This window comes from Corvus kubaryi, unplaced genomic scaffold (genome assembly GCF_017639235.1).
Source record: "Corvus kubaryi isolate FWS band 111438036 unplaced genomic scaffold, C.kubaryi_AGA036_p1.0 37398, whole genome shotgun sequence".
In the NCBI taxonomy this organism is placed as follows: Eukaryota; Metazoa; Chordata; class Aves; order Passeriformes; family Corvidae; genus Corvus; species Corvus kubaryi.
Window position 1 is genome coordinate 40,229,688 of NW_024581137.1, and position 22,740 is coordinate 40,252,427.

Below are 22,740 nucleotides of genomic sequence, written 5' to 3' on the forward strand. Positions count from 1 at the left end.
CTTTTGCTCACATGCAGTAGGCAATTACATGACGATGCTTTTGCACTTTACTAATATACTCAATTTGCAGGAAGAGTTAAAGACCTTGGCACAAAGATTTTTGCTTTTCTTATTTTAGAACTGAAATAAACCACCAAGTAGAAACAGAAAAATAACAACTACAGCAAACAAATCTAACTTGAAAATTAAAGAAGAAAGGCAGCTCAGCAACCAGAGACCTCCTGGCCTCTGCCACTTGACTTCATGGTCTTATTCCAGCTGTCAGAGAAAACAATAGATGAAACGCAGTGAGAAGATTGAATATTCTGAAAAAATGCAACAAGGTCCCATAAATGCCAACACATACAATGTAATCACTTCCATCAAAGAATAGCATCTATTTATCATGGTATATGTGCAGAAACTCGTTATCACAATAATATCATGCACTAAGATTAAACATGGCTCTGCCACGAGGTAACTCTTGACAAGTAGCTTGATTTTTTTTATTATTTCTTTTTATTAACTTCTCCTACTTTTTAACAGCACTGTACTGGGAAACTTGCTTTGCCCATTTCCACCTGCCAGCTAAATTTCTGACAAATACTTTATCCTCTGAAATTATTAATTATGGGTAGATGCCAACTGAGGCTGTTATCAGTTTAGCCTAATAAGAGGAGTCCTGCTGAACACACATTGAAGGATACACCAGGCACAGAGTGAAAAAGAATCCCCAGTAAACACCAGGAGCCCTAGAAACACAGCAGTGTAGCCATTGGGCTGAATCCCTACGGCATCCATAGGAAATCCAGTTCAAAATGGAGGACTCTGCACTGGCATTTTTTACCAAAAGCTCTAAGTGTTAATTAGAGCACCATAGCCTCAATACCCTGTGTACTCTATTCAAATCATGACAAAAATAACTATACTGTGGAAACATGGGTTAACAGAAGATCAATGATCCTGTCTCTTCTCAGCAGCCCATCACTTTGCTAAGTGAGTAAAAAATTAAAAATTACAGCACAGAAAATATATGACTAAGTGATAACGTAGACAGCACTGAAGAAGAACTGAGAATTTCCTGAGAAAACATGGTTGGTGTAATTATACAGTTCAAACTAATATATTAAATTTCATCTCCTTTTCTATTACTCTTTAACAGTCAATATAAAAGATATTCCAGCTTTAAGGGGAAAAATTAGACACAGATCTGTGTTGCCATAACTGTTATTAAATATTTGAAGACTTAGAATTGAAGGCCCTACCTAAACTGTATTTTGGCAAGGATTCATAGAGTGTCATTTTGGTAACATGGAAATAATTGATACGTATCAAAGGTGGATTATTTTATAAAAACTCCCTATCATGCACACTTAATATCTTAGAATTTCTTGCTTCTGTTCTCTTTGATGTGATCACTATTAAAAGACTATATGTAAAAAAATTCTTTACAAACTGTCCTCAAACCAGGGGAATGTCATTCTCTCAGAACTATTCAACCCTGACATTATTTTAAATGCTGAGAGTGGTACATAAAGAAATCAGACAGGCTGAATTTCAGGAACAAAAATGTTTTGAGTTATTGCAAACATATTTGTTACCAAGATGCAGTGTTACTACTGTGTTTTGGCTTAGGAAAGCCATTCCCAACTAGATGAGCATTGCTTTTTTTTAAATGTCAGTGAGTATTTATATCACAGTTCATCATACTCATCTACAACAGTCTGTCTCTTTAAGAGTAAAATGCATGAATTTAGTTTTTTTTACGTTTATCCATAAATCAACCTAAAGCTGGCAATTTTGACTAGGAAGTCAGAAAATCAGCTCAGCAAATATGGTAAACTGTTCATAATTTCTGTCATTAAGTGTAATATATAGTAGTGACTGTCCACATAAACCATTGCAGATGTCATAAACCAGGCTGAATAACCAGCCTGGTTATACAACAGTTTTCTGTAACATTTCCCACATTTAAATCTTACATTTAGAAGCAAACAAATTCAAGAAACTGTACCAGCTGGTGGAAGGAAAACACAAACAGATCATGTTCTGTTTTTACTTAAAAAGGGAAGGTGGTGATCAAACATCTTGTACTTTAGAGTTCTCCAAGTCCTTGCCTACTAATTAAATTCAGACACTGACCAGTGACACATTTCAGTTTGACCTCAGCCACCTAATGCTCTGAAAAGAATGTACAGGGAGAAAGGTCAAACAAATTCCAACTTACTTTTAACTACAGCCTCAAATCCTCTGTGAACTCCACACCACATCTTGGTTCTTTAAACGTCAAAAAAAACTTCAGCAGAGCCCAGAGAAACACCATCTTTCCCATGAATCTTTTTATGATTCCTTCAGCTCACACCACAGCAATTCCGTGACTCAATTACATACATATCTCACAACCAAGACTCAGTAAGCAAAACAGGACACTATTCTTTCCCATCAAAAAAAAGGCAAAAGTTACCCAAGCACAGCATGTATTATTGACTCCAAAGTGATACACAGCCCTTAAAGCTAGCACTGACTTTACTGAGAGTTCCATAACTAAATCCACATAAATCTGGCTTTTAGGTCAACCCGTTTCTTTTACCATAGTACGATGGAAGTGCCAGGTGCAATTCTAGCTGATTCAGCTGGAATTTCTGCCAGGAATTCAAGGGAGTGTACATGGCTACAGATGCTCAACCACATTTTGAATGGATGCAGTGTATGCTTTTCACGTGCTTAAGCTGCTCTGCCAGCCAGTGCAGTGGAGACGGTGCCACAATCCCAAACTCACGCTTCCTGCTTCAAAGCAAATACTGCCAGATGTGCTACCTCCATCCATACTGGGATGCACAGGAACTCTAGAGGAGGTTGAGAAAGGCTTCTCAGACCCCTGCTGAGCCATCAGTCACTTTATTAGCTGACTCTCAATGTGAAGAAAGCAGAAGGCAGGAGCAGAGTTTGTTCCTGGATACCTTTTAGCAACACGTTCAGGAATACCATCTATTTACTATTTTTAATTTTCTGAAAACAATATGGACACATGGTAAAAGCCATGCTTAAGAATTATAACAATTCTTATAATTCACTTATCCAATTCTACGTCCTAAATGTACAGGTTAGAAATGCACATGCAATGCTTGGTCTTCCCTTATCAAGTGGCAGAGAGCACTTCTCACAGCATTAACTAATTACAACTACAAATTATATTCACCACCCAAAACCTAACACTGCAAAGAGTTCAAAACCCCCATAATAAGCCAGAAACACTATGACCATTTTTAATACACATTAAGCCACATACCCTTGAGAAAAACTGAGTGAATAATAAATATAAGGTGGATTTAGCCACATTGTAGCTATTTCTCCAGCCTCTGTCACATTAGCATACAATTACCACACAACAATTAGCAATAACACAAAACATCTTCTAAAAAAGTCTGTTTCTTGCAATCTTTCAAGGCCCATTTTTACAATATCTAAAGTTTAACGTTTTTTCTTCTTAACCTCTTCCTTCTCCTGCACTCTCCTGCTTTTTCCTCTCTTTTTCATTTCTCTTCCCCCCCTAACCCATCAGCAGAGATGGAGCCTTTTTCTTTACGCTCATAATCAATCCTTCCAAGCTGGATTCCACTGCATCTTGACATAACAATCAATTACTTTCCACAACCAAGGGTTTCCAGAGAAAAAAGAGTCCAGCATAAAGCTTTCTTTATTTGTTTTACAAAAGCAAACATGAACCTTTGAACAAAATTTTAGGGATGAAATAGCTAAGGGTTTGATAGATAACTATGTCATTTGAGTACATGCAAAATTCTTTTTAGAAGAGATCAGAGAAAAAGTTAAAAGACTGTAAAGTGTGATACGGGGAAAATGGAAAATGAAGGGCAGATCATTAATAGAAGACTATAGAAACAAAAGGAAACTAACAGAAAGAAAAATTAACAAAGGGCAAGACAAAAAATTTAATATAAGTAACAGATACACTATGTTCAGAACCTTCTCAGCATCGTTCTCATTTATGAGTACCTTCTCACTTGTCTAATTCCCAACCCAGGCTTTTATTCAGTGAGTCAACTCCCCTCAAGACTGTAGAATAAAGAAAATGGGATAATAATAGGGGTAATATTGTGATAGCAAATGTTTTAAAGAATAAATCAAGATCCAAAATCCATGAATTCACTCATTTTTAGGAAAATTCAAGTACTAATATGTAGTTCCCTGGCAAAATTACTATCCATATACTGTCTGATACCAGCAAGCTAAATCTGAAATCCCAAATGAGTGTATTTATAATGCTGAACAAGAAGACAGTGTTGTTGGTTTCTCTTTTCTTCCTACATGTCAGCAAAAAGCCATCAATATTTTATTTCATAACTGCAAGACATTTTCTCACACACTTATTTTGTTATATCCTGAAACACATGAGGTCAGTACTGCACTATCGTAAGAGTTTTCTGACATCAGCTGCCATAGAATTGAAAAAAAGTTTTCTTATTTTCAAACATATGGTCTGATATATTTCCCAGGAGGGAAGAGGGCAACACTTAACCCTCTTCCTTCTTCTTTATTTTTATTTTGTGACTCAAATGATTTTTTTTTAAGTTGCTGTAATCTGGGGGATTTTTTTTTCTTTTTCTTCCTTACTGAAAGATTTCATCTTGACCCTCACAGTTTTTAAGTGTCCCTGTACAATTATTGTGCTGCATCTGCCTAATTCTGATGCTTTAATCCACTCTTTTTTTGATGAAGTTCAGAACCTGACCTATTTTCCTGCTTCAGTTTATATTTTAAAATAAGACAAATGTTTACAGTAGATATTGTTTATGCAAACATATTATTGTTATGTAATTACATTGCCACAGCTTTTGCTTTTAGTTTCCCATATTAATGCATATAAATCTACACTTTTACATATGGGCTACAATAAGTGTTCATCATATTTTGAAGGAAGAAAATCAGCACCAGGGAATTTTTCCTCATGACACTCTCTGTGAACTCCAGCGAACTCCTCCTCCCACATCTGACAGTATTTGTATGATGGTTTTTGTTGCATTCTCAATCTGTGCCCTTTGAACAGTGCTATCCTGAACTGCAATCCAAAAATCAATATATATCTATCAATATCAGGAATATAATTTTATTGCCTGATTTTATTGCCTCCTTCAAAAATTCAAAAATAAATCTTTTTAAAGCACCATTTGGGCAATTTCCCTTCAAAGAAATAAAAAACAGCTACAAAAATTTTACATAAGCAGTAACAGAAAAATATACACCTACAACATAAGTCTTAGGAGAGCCTGCATCCTATTTAAGTTTTAAAATTAGACTATTTTACAAGGCAGAAAAAACCTAGAAATTTCACTGCTGTTTAAAAATGAATATATTTCAACCCAAAATGTCCTTGTCCCTGAGGAATATCTGCTAAATAAAAGAAGAGCTTGGCAAAAGGAATTAAACGGTATCACAAATAGCACTTTCATTGCTAGATGCTTATTGGGTATTATTCTTCTAGTGTATTAAAAATAAGAAAATTTTCCTCATTTCAGAGATCACAGAACTAGCAAATGAGGAGAAACTAAACACCCCAGTTACCAGAGCAGTAAGGAATAGACCTTAAAAGATCTTGATTTATATCACTGCTTACTGAATTACATTTCTTTTTCAGTTGTAGGAATTCCACTAGTTTTAAAATCCCATTAAATCTAAACAATGGCACCTTATGTATTTATAACACTTCAGCTGTGTTCAGAAAACTATTTTTTTTTAAAAATCACCAAACCAACAGTTCATGTTTCATGAAGAACCATTGCAAAGCAGGCTGGAGCTCATCTCATTCAATCTTCTGTTGAAAGTCTGGGTTTAGATCAGGTTATTGGACCCCTGTCAAGCCAAATCTTGAATTTTTCCAGCAAGGGAGATTTCACAACTTCTCTGGGCACTTTATTTCAATGGTTAATTGTTTGTATGGTGAAGTAGTTTTTTCTTATCTCCAGGACAGAATTTCTTCTGAAGCAGCTATTCCCAATGCCTCTTCTCCTAACCCCCACGCAACCTTGCAAAGAGAGAACCTCCACTTTGTCTGCACCTATCTTTGGACATGGGAAGACTGTGGTTAAGTTTCCCCTTAGTCTTCTATTCTTGAGGCTGGGAAAGCCAGTTCTGTCAGTCCTACTTCACACATCAAGTTCTCCCCCTCTTTTAACGTCTTCGTGGCTGTACTGTGGCTGGCTGGGATGTAGTTCATTTTCTTCATGGCAGCTTGTATGATGCTGTGTTCTAGATATGTGACCAAAACAATGCTCATAACACTTGTCGTAGCTGTTACTGAACAGCAGTTTCACAGCTTGAATATTTCTCAATCTGCACCCTCAGTGAATAGACTGAGGGTGTGAAACAGTTTGGGAAGGGACACAACCAGGCAGTAGTGCCAAAATACTCTTTTTAAGACATCACCTATCCCAGGCATAATACCTGATTTCATGAAAAAGATTACACTGACTTTTATGTTCTAGTTATCTTAATACTGTTTCTTACTTCTAATTAGGCAAATCCAGGGGTCAGTTTGTATCGAAACTATAGAATAAGACCATTAAAATGGAGTTCTTAGTGGAACTCATTTGGATTTTTTTTTATTTATGAGTTACAACTTAGGGCAGAACATGCTTTTCAAAAAGCTATTACATGACTTAGAAGACTAAGTCTCAAAAAGTAATTTAATAATTTGAATCCCTAGGACTGATTTAAATATTAAGGTGTTCCATTTGTGATGAAAATAAATTGGGATTAGGCACTTGGGGGAACTAACCCTTGGTTTGAAAGTCCGAACGTAAAGGAGCCGGAAAAAAAGAAAATCTTATCTTGTATTTCATTCCTCATAACTTTGAAGGTTACCAAACACCATTCTTATTTTTGTAAAAGCTCTTTCACCACCAAAAAGGACAGCTGGTAGAATGCAACCAAAGAAACACAACCTTTATTAGTTTCCCACTTTTTATTTTCCTACATTTACATCACATAAAATTAAAATCTTGATGCATTTGGCTCCTGCAGCTTACAGGAAGTTCCCTATAACTAGAGAAGTAAAAGGTAGCCTAGGCTAAAAAGCAGGTCATCTTAATACTGTCATAATCTTACCATTAGGCCATAAACAGCAGATTTGGCTGCTCTACATACAGTGTTTCACCTTCCTATCCATAAGCTGGAGCTCTGGAGAGTTACAGGCATCGAAGCTTTCATCAGTTTGTGTTACTGTGACTGGACAGATTCCAGTAAAAGAAATTCAGGTACCACCTCAGACCAGATGGAGAGAGGCCCCGGAAAGATGCAGAGCTGTTACAGAGGATGACTGCAAAGATAAAGTTCCAAAGGAATCACTTTGGCTTTGTAGATAAATTTTACTAATTTCTGAAGTGGAAGATTCCCAAAGAAAGGGGAGAACACAGTTAGGAAGAAGTGCTCCTGCTTCTGATTTGCTGTCGTTATTTTCAAAAGTAACAGAACACAATGAAAACATGGTTCTTGAAACAAGGGAACAGAAGCATAATAAATTTTGTTGCAAGGTATTTTCACTTGTTTCTCACCAAATCTCAGATCAGGCACATAAACATGAGGAAAAATTATAGCTGAACATGAGACTGACATTATTTGGAGTTCATATGAGAGAGACTGGTAGAGAAATCTCAAAATGTGCCAAAACAGCCCTTCGCACTGTGACGATCAGGTTTGCAAGTGGCACCGAACTATTTGGCAACAGCCAGTAGTTATTTTGCATATGGTCACCAGGCGTTTTAGGATTTTTTTGGGATCTGGACAGTGATCATGCCAAAAGCAATGGGTGATTTAGTATAAAGGACATGGGCAAGAAGGCAGCCTGCTTTCTAGGAGTTACCCAAACAAGTCTAAGAAAAAATTGCATGTCCGGGAACCATGGGGTTAACTCTGGCACTATTAATGGGATTGGAAAAAGAGCCTTCTGAAAGAAAGATTAGGACTGGGATTGCAATGCAGCCACACAAGGGAATCATCAGCAAAACTACTTTCATGGAGGAAAAGAAAAAAAACACGGGCATTTTGAAAACACAGCAGTTGGAGATCTTTCACTTGCACTGGATTTTCAGAAGGGCTGATTTTTCCAGCTTTTTGGCCCCTTGCAAGAGCTCAAAAGGATCAAAGGAAGATGTTGTGCTGACTCTGGCAGCCATGGTGACAATTACAGCTGCTTCAAAAGAGGAAAAACTTTAAGTTGTGTTAGAAAGGAGATCTCCAAAAGTCTCCCTGAACTCTATTAGAAAGCAGGGAATGGTGTTCATGACACATCACGTGACTTTAGGCCTCAGTGTAGTAATCTATACACAGTTAACAAAGGGCAAACTTCAGTGTAAGAAAGATTCTGTTCTCAATTTACATTGTATTAACTTCCCCTGTGTGTACAGGTGAGTTCTTGGCATGTAGTATTAATGTGGCACTATTGCATAGGGTATGGCACGTGTTAATCTACAGTTTGTAAAAAGTGCTTGTTTTCATTTGCACTAATTCACAAAATTCAGTAATTGGCAATAGGTTGTTCCCAACATTAGTGCAAATTAGCAAGGTTCCACTTAATTTTCTCTAATTACTGGACTGAAAAGGATGATCATGTACATTGAGAGATAATTAGCTAAGTGGGTATTAACCAGGGTTTTTGTGTGTGAAAATCTCCAATCATTCAACTAGACACTGACTCAGGCATTTCCTTTTGAGATAGATATTCCAAATGAACCCCATTAGCTCCCCAAAGCTGCATGGTAACAGCTGGAAATCAGCGCAGGCAACACTCAAAGAAAAATGGGCTCGAACAGGAGCAGCTATTCCCTTCTGAATTGGACTGCCTCAGACTAATTGAGAACAACTTCACTGAGCTGACAGAGCCTGTAGTTCCAACATGATAAAAATGATGTTTACACTCCCCAGGGGTACTGAGTAGAAGTCTGCCTTCTTGCATAGGAAACATTAGCAATTGTATCAGTTGTGAAAAACAGCTGCCTGACCACCCCCTCCCAGACCAAAAAGGACTCGACAGGGACTGTTAGTTCAGGAACAGTAAGAACAGCCACACAGTCAAATAGAAAACATGCACAAATGACCAGCACTGGACTAAGCAGCATACGAGCAAGCAATGCTATGGTAACAGAAGTCAGATTTACTTGGAAGCAAGATAAGAAAGAACTAGGGCAATAACCTCTGCCTTTCAATAGCATACATTCCTACTGTAATTGAAATATACACAAAGCAAACACCCTTAAGACATAATATGCTTCAGTAATTTATTTACAAATCAGGGTCAGGATAGTAGCTAATATTTGTTTCATTTCTGCTGCAAGAATATGTGCCTCAAAGAAAGAAAAACCTGGTAAATAAGGGAAGATAGGACATAAAGCAATTGTAAGTCACGTGTTTGTTTCTGATGTGCTCTTTCAAATAAAATATCAAGCAGGAAATACATTTCCCCAGTCCTTCCTTTCCTTTCCTAGGTGAAATATCTTTCTATTCCCTTAGACAGACAACATCTCATCATTGCTGTTGTAGCTCATTACCAAGGTAGTAACAACAGCCTACTCCACCATTTCCACAGCAAACATGAATCAGCCTGGCGAACACAATGAACCTCGGCCATCAATTCAGTACAGAAACAGAGTTTGCAGATGAATAATTTACTGCTGTCATCTCAAAGATTACAAAAAGGAAACAGTCTATTTATTTGTAAAGCAACATTATTGATAAATGTCCAGTTTAACCCTGGGATTATATTTGCTAACTTTTTTCGCCTCATAGTGAGGAAATTTCAGTTTAAAACTGCATTTATTTATGTTTTCCTTACAATATTATTATTTATAATTTAATAGCAAACTGTCAAAACAAAGGCTATTTACTTGACATCTTTGGCACTGTATTTCTGAGAGACTTGTGGTAACATAAGCATACAACTGAAAAAAATAATCTCTAGTAAACCAAATATCCAATAAATGAACAAGTTCCTAGTTGATATTTTAATTTCAGCCACATAACTATGATTCCAGCTGAAGGCTTTTGCAGTCAATTTATTGACAGACCCAATGTCTGCACTGCTCCATCCGGCCTCATGGAGAGATATCCAAGACACGGAAGTGCTGTTGCTTAAGTCTCTTTGCAATACAAAATACTCAGCTGAATAAATTAGTTTAGCTGAAGACCCACAGCAGCAGCTACACTGTATCTAGATCCCAAGCAGCTACAGATGACTACAGCAGACAGAGCAAGTTCCTGGCTGTGACTTTATACTGTCAGCTTGTTTAGCAAAAGGATATTGTCCTGTGATTACAGTAAAATTCCAAGTAATTCCCATCAACAGTGATGCACCCAAAGTTTTGCAGCAGAGAAATGAATGAAAAATTAAAAACATGTTATTTTAAAACTAAATATGAGCTTCCTACAGCATATATTAGAAAAAATAAATTAGAAAAAGCTGACAATTATTGAAACACCATTCTAGCCAAAAAGCTTCTCTGCTTTAATTGCAACATTCATGCATATTAAAAATAACTCAGTGGACTAACATATTTCAAGCTTACAGGATTTACAGAGTCAAAAAACATTTTCTAGGAATGAGCTAATCAGTTTTATTTATTTTCTATTGTAACTATTAAAAGCTAAGAAAATAACTTTCATTTAATAAGGGTGATTATTTGCCAGTAAAGAAGTCCCCAAAGTACATCAACTCTTAACTAGTAAAACACAATTTTCTTGCAAGTAGACAGAAGTAATGAATCAGAAACACTTTAAACACTCCAGGAATTTATGCTTATGTTAAAGCACTAAACAACAAGTAAAATTAAATGGAAATGCCTGTTAAAACCATTTTAAAACATCCACTCCTCAACTCATTTGCAGCAGGCTGGGATTTCCCTCAGAAAAATATTCAGGTTACAGATCTCTGCTCATCCTATGCTGCAATTTAAAATAAATACCTTCAGTACATATGGTCGACCAGGAAGTTTCTTTCCATTATTTCTGAACAGAAGAAAGCAGCAGAGGTAAAAGATTAAACAAAAGAGTTTTTTGCTGAGTCCTGTCACCATGCTTCTCAGAACAAGAAGGTTCTATACCGTGCTGTAAAATAAGATGATCAGCATAATCTTCCACAACTTTCTGGTTCAGGACAGCAGATGTGCTTTTCACTAGACGTCTGATATGCCCTATCTCTTTTCAGTCTTTTTTTCTTACATTTGACTCCAGTCTCCTGAAAAGCTAAATTTGGTCTAGTTATCATTCAGTACTCAAACACTGCCTTCTATGTAATCAGGCATCGGATTCTACCCTACTTTACAAGTCTTTATCTGAGACAGCCATGACATATTATACACTGCTAAACACTAGGCAGAAACAGGCATTTTTAGGGACACTGTTCATACAACCTTTTAGATAATCTCATCCATCCAGATCATTCTACACCCCAGGTGGCAGAATACTACTACTCTATGGCCTTGGCATCTATAAAAGCAGAGGGGATTTTTAAAGTTTTCACCTCCTAACATCTACCATCAAAACACATATGCATAACTATAACTCGCTTGGAGCACAGGCGTGACGGCTCCCTGGAGTCCTGCCCTCCACATCCCCATTCCACGGCTGCTCACCCACTGAGCCCTGCCATCTCTGGTGCTGTGCAATGCTGACAGCCTTCTAGGGCAGCAGCTCCATTTTTCATTGGTATCAGTCATTTCAAAATATTCCAGTTCCTGCCTGCTCAATTCACATCTTGTCACAAGAATTTGTCAGGTTAGATCGCAAAGGAGAACTAACACAAAGTAAAAGCAAAGGCCAGAAGCAAGAGCTGGGCTTTAGGCTATAAAATAGGATGAGAGATTGGAAAAGGATGGAACTAAACTGAAGAAGTTAAATTTAAAAGTATGGAAAAGTAAGAGTAGCCTCTGTTGCAGAAGCTGATGGAGACAACAGCAGTATTGAAAGACTCCAGTGTTCAGTTTAGTCCATAAGAAGGGAGCACGGGCTCAAGATGGTGGCAAAGGCCACCATATTCACAAGGCATAGTACTAACAATGCAAGGATACACATGCCAGTGACGCACCAGAAAGCCACAATTCAAGTCAAGTACAACATTATTTGATTTTTTTGATTCTCCTCTTATACAGATCAAAGCATTTTCCTTTGACCAGAACAAGCAACGTAACCTATTTCCCTTTTATCTCAAATGGTGCTGCACCGTGTGCCCACCAAGACTCTGTGCCGGGTGTTTGCATTCCAGCCTTATCACCCGTCCACTGGAGCATCCTGTCCTCAACACACATCTCTCTTACTCCTTTCTTAACAGGGCTGAGCAACCTGGACCTTTATTCTGACCATGTTTACACATTTAAGTTTATATCAACAATTCATTTACTGATAAATATATTACACTATTAAACATTTATCTTACGTTGCAAAAATATATGTGGTAATTTCATTCATGTTTACATTTCCTAAAGCTTTAAAGCAATTCAACTATACTTCCTGGAAAAAATTTAAAACAAGAAATTTATGCTTCATTTTACTCAGTAAAATTATTTTCATTTAGGTAGAATTCAACTATTTTTAACTCACAAGATACTAAAAAAATATATTAAATGTAGATATATTTATATAGAAATGTTTACATTTTAAATAAAACTGACCTTATATAACCTAAAGTCATGAAAGTACAAAATATTTAAATTTTTGTCACTGCTAATAGTAAGCTACAAGTCTTCTCTTTTGCCTTTTTTTTTTTTTTAATTAAAACATCTTATGTATTTTGTCCTTCAAAATTTTGAGTCTAGTAAACTACAGGAAAAAAATAAACCTGTGCCCCAAGCAGTTTCTAACGTCAAACACTTGCCCCTCCTCCCCCCCAAATGTTTCCACCAAATACCTTCAAAGCTCTAACATTTGGTGCAAATAAAGCATTTAGTATTTTCTTCCACTCACTTTATTTTGAGCAAGGTTAAACATTATACTAATCCTACTCTTTTTCCTTTCTCTTTTTTTCCTGACCCTTTCACTTGAAAGCCCATCAACATAATCTTCTGCAAGCATAGCACTACCTGACAAACTATCACCCCAAATAGACCTCAATCCATCCTGCGAGGCAGCAGTTACAAGAAATCATTGAACTCTGAATGGTCCCTTCACCATCTGAGAATAAATCAGGAGGACAATATATTTCTTGGATCTAAAACAGCCCCATCAATAAGTAACCGAAGCATCAGGAAAATGACCAACTAAAATGCTGACGAACGCTCACGGCCTTTTATTGGGGTCAAGGGGTAGGACTGCCCAGGATCCCTCCTGCCTTTCTTCTTCATCCAAATACTCTGAAAGGCCTAATACTATGCAATTTTGGATTCATGTGTTGTTTTGGCATTGCATCGTCAGGCAAGCCTTTCTCCTTTCTCCTTCTCATAGCCACACTCAGCATATTACAAGTGCACCAAGGCCAGACAGCTCAGGCTACAGGCTGGTCAGAAATTATGAAGAACTGAAAAACAAACTCAAAGAGAGAGACAGGCAGAGAGAAATATCCTCAAAGTTTCAAAGTGCAAAAAGTATCTCTTGCTGGAGCAGACAAAGCCCTTCTGCAGCTATTCAAAACCTATAAGCCAGAATATTACATTTCGTTGGGAAACACAGGGAATGACAGAGATTTTGTTTATTCAGTTTTTAATTCCTCCGCTAAGGCTAAAGCTCTTTTTTTCATTTAATTTGCTTAAAGCTTCTGCTTTGTAAGACTTCCAATTAAGAGAATGTGACACTCTCACCAGGCTTGGATTTCTCCTATTAAGCAGCTTTGCCAGTCATTTTGTTAAGGCCACCTCCAGTACAAATGCTGACTGAAAACAGAATTAATAATAGATTTAAAGGATGCTACTCAGTAGCCAATGCACACAATAGGAACAGCTGTTTTACACAAAATAAAAATACGCAACTATATTGACTTCTTTGTTACACTCAAAAAAAAAAAAAAAGCCAAAGAGGTAAAGAAATCCAGCCACTCTCAATTGTTACATAGAAATATTTATCAATTTAAGATACTTTAGCAGATACAAATAACTGCTAAACAAAATGCATACTTAGAAAAGCTCTACAAAAGCAGACTTGAATCACAGCTAATCACATGGGAGAAGCATGCAGGTAAATCAGTATATTCCTGTTTTCTCAGTATAGATCTAAAGACTGGATGCATTCCAATAAAAAATATATAATTGCATCAAATAAGAATAAATATAATCATGCTCATGGAAATTCTTGAACTCTACATTCCCATCACAATACAAATATGTAACAAGTTTATTGGAAAAATATTCAGCTATGGGGCAAACTAACAATGCATTTGAAGCAATTTCCAGAGGTATGTTAGCAATGGATTTGATCTCTCCTTGCTTTCTCCTTTGAAAGGGAATTATGGATATCTGCCAAACAATGCGACATTGTGAGCAATGATCCCTCTCAAGAATCCCTCAAACTACAAAAACTGACACGCAATCATAGAATCATTAAGGTTGGTTAAGATCACCGAGATCATCGAGTCCAACCTTTGATCAAACACCACATCAACTAGACCACAGCACAAAGTGCCACATCCAGTTGTTTCTTGAACACTTCCAAGGATTGTGATTCCGCCACTTCCCTGGGCAGCCTCTTCCACCACTTAACCACCCTTTCAGTGAAGAAATTCTTCATGACATGCTGAGCTTGTAGCATCAGTAAGAATAAAAACCCTGATGTCTAAAGTGTAAAAGTAGCTCAACCTCGTGGAAAAAAACTGAAACAAGAGATAAGGACCAAATTCAAAACATTTTCAGAGAACCAATAAAATTAGCAGAAATACTGTTGTTTATCATACTCTTTCAGCATTTAAGGCCATGAGACTAAGGACAAGAAAAAATTGAAGGGAAAATTAACATTGCCTCTATAAATTCTCTGTTCAGAACCTCTGAAGTTTGTTAAGATATTGCCACAGATGAACACAAAAATTGGTCTCATTACAACAAGATGGATGACTAGCTTCGTTCCTTGGTAAGAAACAGGTCAGTACTTCTGAAAAGATATGAGCTTAAAATAAACTAAATGGAAATCATTAATTGACACAATGTGACATGCCAAATGGATTTATCCGATGCTTTGATGTACAAAGAATTCACTCCTATAATCTCACATTGGAAAAAAATATTGAGCTGTTACTCTGTATGAGAGTGTATTAACAAAAATACTCATATGCCAATTTTGAATTATTAAATATGCCAGCCACTACAATTTGCTGGGGGTGTGGGGGGAGAGATAATTCATCCCAGCCATTACACAAATGGAAGTCTAAGGCAAAGACTAAGAACTTTCTGGAGGAAGACACTAGCAACATCAAGAAAATAAAACAAGTTCTCCTAATACAGTGCATTGACTAAAACCATATTCCTGAAAATTTCTTTTTTGATATCCCAGAGTGAGTAAGTAAAGGCATGCTCCTCAGCTGTCCTTCCTTTTAATGATGACATTACCGATACTCCACACTGGATCAGACTGGTCACCTACTGAGTCAAGTTTCCTCTTGCTGATCACAAGTACTGCCAGTTTTTGTGAAAAAACAGCAGTGTAAGCAATAGGCAGCAGGACTACATGGACCCCCTTTGATTGAATGTGGCAGTCTGAAAGATGCAGATCTGAAGCCCAGAAAGGAAAGAAAGACAGATGTGATCTCATTTTCTGGGTTTGACAGACTTTCTCAGTACAAATACTCTGCTAAACAGGAGAGGGCAAGGGGACAAAGTCAGTACTGACAGCCTTTATACCCAACACTGCTGGGTGTGTTCCCCAGCCATTCGCAAGGCAAGACCTGGCACAGCTCAGTGTCTACTTCAGTGGAGGGAGCACTCCTGAAAGGCAGCAAGGACACATCTGCACCAGTTTTGCTCCCTTTGACCTGACCAGTCACTGCACACAACCCAAAGGACACTGACCCCAGAAACTCCCCACTACCATCACATTTCACGCATGTTCAGGTTCATGCTTCTTGAATGCCACTCTGATGGGCTGGTATTCAGCTCTTACACCATCTTAAACACTATGAAATGGAAAAAAAATATGTATGCATTATAGGGGGAGAAGCCATACACAGTGTGGACATAAGCCAGCACACTCTGTTTGTCTTTGGGATTAGGAACTTCTTTCTGACCCTCTTGTACTCTACAGTATGGGTACGTCCTCAGTGCCTGATTGCAGTCCTTGGAGGCCTGATTTATTATGACAATTGTTCTGTTGTCAGTCTTTATTTTAAATTCTCTAAAACTGAATGCATTTTTCCTTCATGTGGGTTGAAATGCTGTGCAGTAATCCAATGAAAACATAACTAAAAAGAATCACAGCATCCAATTACCTGCAACACAGTTGCAAGCAACAGAGTAACCATTTAAAAAAATCTAGTTCCAAAAGTAAAAACCAGAAAGAAGCTCAAGAGAATCTGAAGAGAACCTAGACATGAAAAAGAACATATATGTTCTCCATTCTGTCCTCATCTAGAACAAAAAGGACTTTTTTTGAAGATTATAGTATTTTGTGAATGTATTTAAATCATAAAAATTCTGATATCTCAATTTTTAAGTTATTATTTTTATTAATTGCTCCTCTAAAAAGTTATAGATATTTCAATACTAGTGTGGATGCAGTTAAGAATTCCACAACTCAACTCACAATAACAGCTATGAATTCTGTAGCTCTCTCTTGTTCCCTTTCTATTACTTGTGATTGTACAAGTAAAGGTAGTTGGAATCACTTTTGATTTTATTGATCCTAAGATTTTCTGTTAAGGATGTCCTACTTGTCCATTGATTCAATGTCATAAGAAAGCCTATAAAAATGGGTTTTTTCATAAGTACACTATTAATAATAAATCATGATCGCTCTGCCCTTATCCTACCACAAAAATTACCTCTGTCTCATGTAAATAGATTATCCCATCACATTTTACAGTTAAACATTATGTGCATCTGAAATACACATGAAAGAAAATGTACTATGGGTTTATTTCCTCATTAACATATACTAGAAAAATTAATCTAATTATATTGATATATTTTGCAGCTTACTTCTGAGTCTTGGCATTGGAAGATGCAGTTTTTGTCCTGTGACTGTGCACTTTCTAGACTTCCTAACTTTTTAGCCAGTAGGAAATTTGCGCTGCTTGCTTCCAAGACTCTGCAGATACTATTGTGCTTCCTTAAATGCAGTTCTGTTCTGCTTTTCCCCTATCAAATTACATAAGGTTTTCACATCACTGTGGTTAATAACAACAGGGCAAGAACTAATGCAAAAAAAAAAAAAAAAAATTGCTGGCACTTTCACTTTTGTATCGTCAAATCAACAGAAAAAAGCTGAAAAGTTAGAGAGGTTACTATTTTCCATAGATGCTCGTGTGCAAGTCTGTCTAACGTTTCTTCTGAATTTTGGGCAAGTATTCACCTTTGCTTTGTAATGTGCTCCTTTCATCATTATCTTTGCAGTTCTTTTTTCAGAGAAACGAAGAAACAGTACAAAAAGAGTAGTCTGAAGCAGTTGTTTTGCTCAGGCACTGAAACCTGTAATTTTGTCCTTAGATATAAATGCAGATACACATAATAACATAGGTTCAGAAAAAAGAAAAAGAACTTACTGCTTTTATCTACACAGCTTAATTTACTGATTATCAAGGTGTGATGTGACCCAGAAAGAAAACAGGGGAAAGAACAGTCAATATCATAAGAAAAACAGTTATTTTCATAAACAAGTAAAACAAAAATATGAAAAAAACCCACTACTATCTAGACCCCTTTATACAAGCAATATTTCCTACACTGACCAGTACATTACCAGTGAAAGTCAGTATAAAATTCTGTATAATTATACAGGCCAATGATATCAGATTTAAAAAAAAAATTAAAAATTAGGATATGCAGTCAGTAGCAGGAATCAGATTTAAGACTTGTCTTAACAACTTAAAGCTACGACAAACAGCTTTTCTATTTCAAAAGTAGCCCATAACTGTATCTTATGTCCCAGTAGAAGAGTTGTATTTTCACATAAGAAATCAAAGAATTTCAAGGTGCTACAATGTGTCAATAATACAAAAATGTATTCCACAGAGAAACTCCCTCTCTGCTGCACAGTCTGTTTATCTATTACAGTACTACATCCTGTTTGGTGTCTTGTCAGACATGTTCTGATGTCTCCTGACCACATGGTTATGACATGTTTATCTCCACATGCTGGTTCAGCACCTATGACAGCAAAGAGTAGCAGACAGGAGAGGAGAGGAGTGGAAGCAGTACAGTCACATTCTGAATCTTACAGGCTAAGTAAATGCAAGGGGGAAAAAAAACCCAAACAAACAATAAAAACAACATAACTGAAACAGTGTAGATATATGGTGTCACAGTAACAGGAGCCAGTCCAGAGCAGATAGGATGTAGACAGTATCCCTCATGTACTTGGCAAGATAAAAATCAGAAGAGGAGACAACCATTTTCCCAGAAAGTTGAAATTTATTCTGCTTCTTGCACTCCTCTGGAGCTTTGTCTTATTCACATCAAGAATGATTTTTATGCCTTTCACTCATGCAGATAAAACAAGCCATTTAAATAGTCTTCAGAGGGAAAGAAGGAAGAAACCAGGAGCTGAAAAAAGTCACATTTAGTAGGTGAGCATGATTTACAAAATACTACTGTGAAGGGGTTCACAGGGGAGCAGGGCAGAGCTTTCTGCAGGCAGTCTGGGTTTATTTTAATGCACCAACCAGGACTTGTCAATGTCTCCAGGACTTGTCACTCACAAATATATAATAGCAAGAAGATGCCTGAGAAGCCTGCACTCTCCTTTCTCTCTCACCCCTCTCCTCATACACATAGGGTGGGTTGGGTTCAGATCCTCAGATAACTGGAGAGAGGAATATATAAATAATCAGCTCCTGAAGGCTATCTAGAAAAGTCCCATCTTTAAATTGCATTCCAGGGTTTTCTTACAAAATCACCCATAAAGGTATAACAAGGTCTTTCTGCTTGCCATATCATATTGCTTCCTCTTTTTCTCAGCTGAAAAAGCATTTTTTTATCTCTGTCTCTAGCTCCAAAAACTGTTTTCTCCATGACTTCTCCAATGAGCTCGCTCAGGGTACCCCAGGAAATCCATCCAATGTCTGCTTTAGTAATTCATACAGCATTTCATTCTACTATAGCATTCACTGTGGCAGTTCATTCCAAAGATTTCATTAAAGAGGTGCATATAAATTGAAAAGGCTTTTTTAACAAATCAAGCTAATGAAAATAATCTGCCTGGAAGTTTGCTAAGACATATTTTTGAAATAGAGAAGCAAAGAGAAAAGGCAAGAAGATGAGAGAAATGGTCAAAGAGGACAGGACAGAGACAAATCACTGAATATGAAAAGACTTGAAGATGCAGGGGAACTCTGGAGATCATCTACTGCATCACCCTACTCAAAGCACAGTTGACTACCACAGATTACTTAGGACTGTGCCCAGTCCTCTTCTGAAAATCTCCTAGGATGGTCACTCCACAATGTCTCCAAGCAACTTCTGCCAGTGTTCATCCACCCTCACACCAGAAATGTTTTTCCCTATGCATAAATGAAGTCTTCTGTATTTCAGTTTACACCTGTCATCTCTTGCACTTTCACTCGTTATTGCTACGCAGAGTCAATCTCTTCTTCACCCTGAACAAAGAGGAGCATGGCCATCCTAGATGCAAATATCTGACCATAAAGATTTTTTATTCCCTTCTCTGAGGCTGACTCTCTTCCAAATGCTCAAGAATACCATGATTATCCTGGTGTGAGTTGGCAGATAAAGATATAACAAAAGCAATTCCTGAGAAAGTAAGGACTGTTAAAATATAATATTGTTAGGACAGTATGATTCATCCACGTATGTCTCATAAGACATTATGGTACTTCTTGAAAATCAGCACTTTATGAACTCTATTAATCAAGAAAAACTGCAAGTATGATCCTAAAGAAACACAGATTCACTTTCAGTTATCCAAGTTCCTGTAAGGGAAGCACAAGAAATATTCTCACATATGAAAAGAAGCACTTGGAGTTTCCAAGGACAGCAGCCTCAGGGTGTGTAACCACAGGCCAGGATAAGAAGACAATAGGACAACACCTGTGACTCTGCATCCAGTTCCCCACCAGTTACTGGAAAGTACATGTCCTCAGAAAGTGCTGGAGTAGAACACACCTTAAACATCAGCCCTCTCTTTCATTTGACACTTTGATATTATTCCTGCCAAGAACTGCTGCAGAACATCTCTGTTTCTTTCTGCAAGTTCAACTGGAGTTGCTGCTTTTGATGTGCACAGCATTGCCATAGATGAGGACTAAAGGCCACAGAGCAATTTACACTGTTATAAAGTTAGAGAGATCAGTAGCTAAGGTACATGAAGGAAATTTCCAAGCAAACAAAGCTGAGATGAGCATATCAGTAACTTCTGTAGATGAGTTTATCTAAGAGAGGCAAGTGAATATGGAAAGTATCCATTGCATGCTATGGAGTAAGAGAATGCACTAATTCCCCAAAAAGCCAGGGATTTTTCATCAGAGAGGCATAAAGAAAAATCTTGTTTGAGACAGTGGATCTGTCTCTACTCTTTATTTAGAGGATGAAAGACCTTCAAACTCATTTTTCTCCTGTCAGGAGGCACACTGGACTGTGGAGTTCTCCGGAACGGAGAACAAACACTGCCTCTCTGAAAATGCACTTGTATCTCCTTCCAACCACAGAGCAGAATGAAAGTCCACAGAAGGGAAATGCTAAAGAGGGGAAAAGCTCTGATATTATATAAAATAGAAGAACAGAGTTCTCTGGAAAGCTTTCAAATGTTGTCCTTTGACTTCTTAACAACATAATTTTTCAAGTGTTCCAAAGAGCTATCCATTTTCTACTGACTCCACCAGAAAACAGTATTTTGTTTTGTTTTGTTCTTTTCATGTTATGTCAACATGACATCCTGGCACCTGATGCTGACCTTAATGGATTTTTGACAAAGGACCCAGCACTGCAACTTAAAACACTGTCAATTGCTGCTTAAATCAAAATAAAAACAACATATTTACAAAAACGTGTATTTTAGCTTACTCAACATTTAATGGTGTTTCCTTTACCAATTCTTCATGTTTCGCTGAGCAAAATAAAGAGTAGTTCTAAAGCTACAGATTTTGAAAAAGCACTTGGAGTCCTGCAGTTAAACACACGGTTGTGCCTCTTCAGAACTAAAAGCATTAAAGATGTTTACTTAGAAACTAGGAGGCAGCTATTACTTCAGAAAAGCATTTCTTCTTGTTCAGTAGTTAACATAATTTTTTACATTACCTAACACAGAATTTGTTCAATCCCAAATTGCCAAATGCATTGGCAGGAGGCTCAAGCAGCTCATGAATACTGGAAGGTAGTCCACGTGATCAATGTGATTCTATCCAGCCAAGTTTGGTTTCATACAAAAGGCTTTTCTTGAACCATGCACACTCTTTTCTACTGCACAGCACTGACATAGAATGAGACCTGAACAATGCAAAATTATATCCCATGTATTTTTTCATTTGGGAATCTTTCAACTTTCTCTGAAAAGATAGGACAAGGGACTAGATGGCCAATAGGACTGATTGAGGATGGCAATTTCTCTGTTCTTATACTCTTCAAAGTATTACAGAAACTATTCAGAATTTAAAGTCCTATTTTATGACAAAATAGATTTAAATTGGATAAGGAAAAGTACCAGGAATCTTTATTTCAGCATTGAAATGATTTACAGGTTAGACTACTTAACACAGTCGAGATGTAAATCAACAACAAGGAAGCAAATAACGATCAAAAACATTATGGCTTTTCTTTCAAGTAGGGAATTTTGTGCCCTTATTATTTAGAATTATATTTGGATCTGCAAATCTTTTGTTGACTAACAATATTGAAAAAAGGCACATTGTACAAATTAAGGGTTTCTCTCCATTTCCAAGTTTTGAGTAGATCCTTATCTAACATTTTATGACAGTGCATTGTGAACAGTTGCATGAATTTTATTTATAGGCAGACTCCAAGTTTCTTGCTGATACTGCTTATCCAGTCCTAGAATACTAAGTTCACAGCTTACAAATAGAGAATAATACCAAAAAAAGTTTCCTCATGCTTCCACAGTGTCACAGATGCATGTTTCAGACAGGTTAGGGAAAGCCACTTCTCCTATATCTTCTGCAAAGAGTAGTAAAATTTCATTATTCTACTGAATCCCAACATTTTCTGTCAAACCCCTAAAAAACAGTGGGCTGAGAATTTATATTCTTTTAAAAGGCCTGTAAAAAGTACTGTTAAGTTCCTGTTAACTTTGTGACACAATGGCAACTAGCACACAGAACCACTGAACTACAAGAAAATGAAGCAGACTCCACTGAAGTCAAGAGGAAACATAGAGACCATGAACTGTCCTCTTTCTAGATGGCAGAATTTCAGAATGAAATAATTTGTCTACGTTTTATAATCAGTAACTCTAATGGCAAAAGGTAAAGAATTTTTAAGACAACACACCAATATATGCTACCATTTCTATTTAGCACTCCTTCAATTTTACCCATTAACTTATACAGAGGTTCTCAAAAAAGAAAGGTCTTGTTGTCTACCATCTGATTTTTGCTACAGGTTTTTATGACATAGACAATGATAGCTATGAATTTATAATGAGAGATCTCAACTAAAA

General features: G+C 37.0%; 1 protein-coding gene across 2 annotated transcripts in view; it reads right to left on the reverse strand.

The window, feature by feature from the left end:
- Positions 1–22,740, reverse strand: part of NEBL (nebulette) — a 258,274-nt gene that overhangs the window by 160,380 nt on the left and 75,154 nt on the right. The gene's annotated exons all lie outside the window — the stretch shown is intronic.